We start from the raw sequence: 5,890 nt of genomic DNA, 5'->3' as shown, positions 1-5,890 counted from the left end.
TGGAGCTAAATTAGCTCAATTGAGGCTGCTTTTGGACTCACCCTAACAAAATTTAGAAGCAAGCCATGGATGGAATAAAATTTTATTTGAACTTGCAAGAAAAGGGATACTTGATATGAAATTGTAGAAAGTTTAGAAATGCTATTGCCTGTAGTATTATGGAATGTAGAAACAAATCTATGAACTGAATAATTTAATTAGATTCTCAGACAGAATTATAAAGATGTTTCCTAGCATTTTCTTTTACAAAATATTTACTTATTTATTTTTATTTTTATTTTTGAGACAGGGTCTCACTTTATCACCCAGACTGCAGTACAGTGGCACCATCTTGGCTCACTGAAGCCTCCTCGACCTCCTAGGTTCAAGCAATCCTCTGCCTCGGTCCCTCAAGTAGCTAGGACTACAGGTGCATGCCACCACAGCCAGCTAATTTTTGTATTTTTTGTCAAGACAGGGTTTCGCCATACTGTCCAGGCTTGTCTAGAACTGTTGGGCTCAAGCGATCCACCTGCCTTGGCTTCCCAAAGTGCTGGGATTACAGGTGAGACACAGCACCCGGCCTAAAAAAAAATTTTTTTTTAAAACTTTGTCTCCAAATTACTTCTCACCTAAGAATTTCCTAGCATTTTCTTGCTATTTATTGTAAAATATGGCATGAGAGAGATAAGTTAAAGGGAGAACTTCTAAATGTAAATGAGCCACAATTTACTGAGTTAGAAAGGAAAGCTATTTGCTATTCCCAGGTGTTCCCGATTAGACAATGATGCTAAAATTAAGAAAAGACTTCCAGGCAAAATCAAATCCAGAGCACGATCAGAAAATGCAGTCTAAAGATGAAGTCAAGGGTGTTATTGTAAGTCTTTTATTAATACCATAGAGAGACTTAAGGTGGTATCTAAACAAACTGCTAAGGTTCTTAAGGACATACGTTAAGGATCCTATAGTTTAAACAATAATTCTACAACTCTTAAGAATGTGGCCCTACTGCCATTTTATGGGAAGCCAAAGGGAGACAAGGCATTATTTTTATGAATATGGCTTTTGTTTTGAAAGAGATTGGCGAACTTTAAAAAAATTTTTTTTTATTGAGACAGAGTCCCGCTCTGTTGCCCAGGCTGGAGTGCAGCGAGTGGCCGGATCTTGGCTCACTGCATCCTCTGCCTCCCAGGTTCAAGTGATTCTTCTGCCTCAGCCTCCCAAGTAGCTAGGACTACCGACGTGTGCCACCATGCCTGGCACATTCTTTTTATATTTTTAGTAGAGAGGGGGTTTCACCAGGTTGGCCAGGCTGGTCTCAAACTCCTGGGCTCAAGTGATCCTCCCGCCTCGGCCTCCCAAAGTGCTGGGATTATGGGGGTGAACCACCGCTCCTGGCTTGGCAAACTTCTTCTTTAAAGACACAGATAGTAAATATTTTAGGCTTTGTGGGCCATTCGGTTGATGTGGCAATTACACAAATCAGCTGTTGCAGGAAAGCAGCCACAGATAATCCTAAATGAATGAATGTGGTTGTGTTCCAATAAAACTTTATAAAAACAGATATAAGGCCAGATCTGGCCTGTGGGCTATAGTTTGTGAACCCCTGGTCTAAAGGAATAAACTTCAGTAACTTTCATAATGTCACATTTTTTTAAGAAAATTATAATATTTGAACATTGACAGTCTGAACTAAAAGGAATAAAGGACAGCATAAAATGAAAAGACTTTGGACCTCACCCCTCTTCCCCCCAGACTACTATGGGAAGGAAGTAGGCTAAGAAAACCATTCAGCTGCAAGTAAATGATATTTCTTATTAAAAGAATGGATGAATCCGAGTGTGGAATAAGAACCCAGGAGATGGACCCAAGAGCCTAGGGAGTCATTCTCAGATGTCATTACTGAGTTCCAATCAACGCACTAGCATCATGTGCCCACTGAATTCTACAATTGCTACAGACCAGTGTACCTCTTTTTTTTTTTCTTTTTCCTCTTGTTTTTGTTCTTTTTGAATAGGATTGTGTATCGAGATTATCCTATGTCTCCTCTGCCTATAGTTGGGTGACAGGTGACTTGTATCTTAAGTACATAGATGTTCAAACTAAGTAGAACCTTATTTGAAAAAATTTACCCAAGGAATTTAATCTGCACCTTTACCTGATTTTGATAACGCCATCCTAGAGGTCGAGTTCATGTTGCAAAGGAGTCAGACATGGCCAGGGTGACTATATTTTGCATGCTGGACAGGCAGAATCATTGGGGGTCAAGTTAGAGAAAAATGTAGAGAGAGTGTTTTTCCTGATACCACTTACCCACTGCATGAACAAATGAAATGAGAGTTCATCAGAAGGCAAATTCACCGCTAAGCATATGAGATATAATTGTTCTCAGAAACCAAGCAAGTTCTCTACCTGGCCACCAGAGCTTATAGTCTGGAGGTGTTCTTGACATTTAGAGCAGTTTCCTAAAGGAAAACGGTCTTCTTAATTTAGGACCTATTCTTATTCTATAGCAAGAACATTATTCTCTGGTTTTGACTGAGATCCAGAAATGTCATATTGTGTTACTACAAAATAATCAGTGAGGTAGAAACATTGACAGGCTGAGGTGTAAATTTTTATAAAATAATAAATTACCCCCACACAATACAGGTGAGGCTTCGTGGCTTAGCTGGTTAAAGCGCCTGTCTAGTAAACAGGAGATCCTGGGTTCAAATCCCAGCGAGGCCTCTTATTTCTTCCCCTAAACTTAGGTAAATTCTTGTCACTAGTTAAACCTGACTTGGATTTATACCTAATAATTTCTTCCCCTAAACTTAGGTAAATTCTTGTCACTAGTTAAACCTGACTTGGATTTATACCTAATAAAGCGGCAGACTTTGAATCTCGATGTCTGATGCACTTTGGAGAGAAACATGGTGATGGGTTGGAAATATTTACTATGAATTAGCTAAATCTATGCCAGAGACCAACCATCTAGAATTGAGATGCAATTTTCTACGTTTAAATTTTTGTAGCTACTTTTCGTATTTCTAAGGAACTTACAGCTTCACATAACAGTTTTGCTTTTAATACAATTCAAAAGGAAGGTAAGGAAGGAAATAAGACATATATATTGTATAAATTGAGTGTTGTGATAACTTCCTCCTTGCATGATTCTGAACTCTAGAATTTCACTGAATATATTGAAAAGTGGAGTAACAGGACAACGTCGTGAGAGGATAAAAAGAACAATTAGTGAAACACCAAAAGAAAACACAAACAAAAACAAAAAACCTAACAAGAGACTGGAAGCAAATGAGACCTGAAATTGTGGATCATTTATTAGACAGATAAAAATAAAAGGATGGAAAAAATTAATCAAACCCTGGATACAGTGTTATGTTTTAGCTGCTCTTTAAAGAAAAAAAAATTATCAGTTATATCTTCAAGTTATCACATTCTACAAATGCCTTCCCTCATAACATTCTTTGTTGCAGTATCGTGCTCAGCTTTTTGCTTCTCCCCATAAGGAATGATTACATTGGATGATTACTCCTTTTGTGAGCATTTAGGAGAAAAACCAGTTACCTAATTGATGAGTGCAGTGCGAAATGGAAATATTCCTTGTTTAAGAAAATTAGGAATTTCAAACTAGCAATAGCAGAGCATTAAATCAAGTGCCTGGCCTTGTGCAAATGCATAGGTCGCATGCCCATGAAGACAGTCCTTACTGGGAAGACGGTCCCGATTGGGAATGAGGTTATTTGTCAAAAGACTGGATTTTAGAGACACCTTAAAATGGGGTGAAATCTAAAGTGATAGTCAATGATATCAAGTACAGCTAGAAGGCTTGACAACTTAAAAGTACTAAATAGGGGCAAGGCACGGTGGCACTTTGGAAGGCTGAGGCGGCCAGATCACAAGGTCAGGAGTGTGAGACCAGCCTGGCCAATATGGTGAAACTGCGTCTCTACTAAAAATACAAAAAGTAGCTGGGCGTGGTGGCACATGCCTATAGTCTCAGCTACTTGGGAGGCTGAGGCAAGAGAATCGCTTGAACCCGGGAGGCGGAGGACAGCCACTGCACCCCAGCCTGGGCAACAGAGCGAGACTCTGTCTAAAAAAAAGAAAAAGAAACAAGGAAATGTTACAATATAAAAAGAATTCTTAAAGTCATCATTTTGTTAGTCTTCTCTAACAAAGTAACATTTATTATACAATTCAAGTTACTCTTCTCAGACAACTCGACCTCCTTCCAAATCCCATCAAATAGCACTAGGCCGGGATCTTTCAACATAGATACATGCTCCTTCTTCCTTTAGCTTCCTGTTGTCTTTGGGCTCCCATGGGGCTCCCTCCTCTCTAAATCTGGTGTAGGAAGAGAGCAAGTCGCATTGGTTGTACTGAGTTACACAGTGTAAACAACTTACAGGCGGGTAGTAATTGATTCGAATGGACGGGGTTCCTAGAGGGGTCGCTGTAAATTTTAGGAAGACAAGCGTTCGCTATAAGTTTTAGGAACACAAAATTTAGTACAGGATAATGTTCCCGCCCGGTTTCGAACCGGGGACCTTTCGCGTGTGAGGCGAATGTGATAACCACTACACTACGGAAACCCCTATTAAGGAAAGACGGCATCCTGCTGGATCTCATCAGGAATTCTCTGTTGATCATCCTTCCTAGAAATTTGTTTTCTTTCTATTCAAGTCAGTGTCTACCATCGCATTTTAAAACTGCTACAAAATAAGCACCACGCCGAGATTAGGAAATATCCAAAACCCAGAAATTGCTGAGTATTTGAGTTCTATGAGTCTTATACTAAAACTATAACCTCAGTAAGATAAATCTCAAACATCTTGGCGCTGACCAGATTTGACTTTATTTACTTGACGTGATGACTGGAATTTGTCCTTCTGCTAACCTCAGAATTCCTTCTCACTCTCACCCAGCGTCAAAATCGTTGCAAAATTCTACTGAGCTTACATTCAGACATTATTACATTTTATAATGTCCTTCTCCTCTGTTGTTGATAGGTCCCTCGTTCAGGCCCTTTATATCTGTTCTTCACGACTCTCCGTAGCGATTCGAGGGTTGACTCTCTGAATCAATTCTCCACCGAGCTTAAAGTCCCAAGCTTCATTTCCCTTCATAAAGTTCCACAAACATAAACCTTTCTTCTTTCTTACATACACATTTTATAGACTTCTTTTTTTAAAGAGAGGTTCTAGATTCACAGCAAAACTTTGAGCAGAAGGTACAGAGATTTCCCATATACCCCCTGCTCCCGCACATGCATAGCTTCACCAAAATTTGCTGTTGTCAGTGTTCTGGACTTTAGCTCTTCTGATAGGTGTGTAGTGATATCACAGTGTTGTTTTAATGTGCATTTCCCTGATAACATATGATGCGGAACACCTTTTCTTTTCCTTTTTTTTTTTTTTTTTTGAGACGGAGTCTCGCTCTGTCGCCCAGGCTGGAGTGCAGTGGCCGGATCTCAGCTCACTGCAAGCTCCGCCTCCCGGGTTTACGCCATTCTCCTGCCTCAGCCTCCCGAGTAGCTGGGACTACAGGCGCCCGCCACCTCGCCTGGCTGGTTTTTTGTATTTTTTAGTAGAGACGGGGTTTCACTGTGTTAGCCAGGATAGTCTCGATCTCCTGACCTCGTAATCCGCCCGTCTCGGCCTCCCAAAGTGCTGGGATTACAGGCTTGAGCCACCGCGCCCGGCCAACGGAACACCTTTTCATATACTTATTTTTCATCTGTATATCTTGGTTGTTGACATGATTGTTAAGGTCTTTGGCCGTTTTTTTTTTTTTCATGAGGTTGTGTTCTTACTGTTGAATTTTAAGAGTTCTTTGTAGATTTCGAATAAGAGTACTTTATCTGGTATATCTTTAGCAAATATTTTCTCCTAGTGTGTGGCTTGTC

At 40.1% G+C, this 5,890-nt stretch overlaps 2 non-coding genes across 2 annotated transcripts; one reads left to right on the top strand and one right to left on the bottom strand.

Moving 5' to 3' along the window:
- Positions 1–2,635: 2,635 nt before the first annotated feature.
- TRNAT-AGU (transfer RNA threonine (anticodon AGU)) lies at positions 2,636–2,709 on the top strand. The gene has a single exon. It is a non-coding gene; the product is annotated as a tRNA-Thr (tRNA).
- A 1,795-nt stretch (positions 2,710–4,504) lies between these two features.
- On the bottom strand, positions 4,505–4,577 carry TRNAV-CAC (transfer RNA valine (anticodon CAC)). The gene has a single exon. It is a non-coding gene; the product is annotated as a tRNA-Val (tRNA).
- Positions 4,578–5,890: the final 1,313 nt, after the last annotated feature.

Source organism: Macaca nemestrina, chromosome 5 (genome assembly GCF_043159975.1).
Source record: "Macaca nemestrina isolate mMacNem1 chromosome 5, mMacNem.hap1, whole genome shotgun sequence".
Classification (NCBI taxonomy): domain Eukaryota; kingdom Metazoa; phylum Chordata; class Mammalia; order Primates; family Cercopithecidae; genus Macaca; species Macaca nemestrina.
The sequence above is the reverse complement of the archived record's forward strand: the minus strand, read 5'-3'. Positions and strand labels throughout refer to the sequence as shown.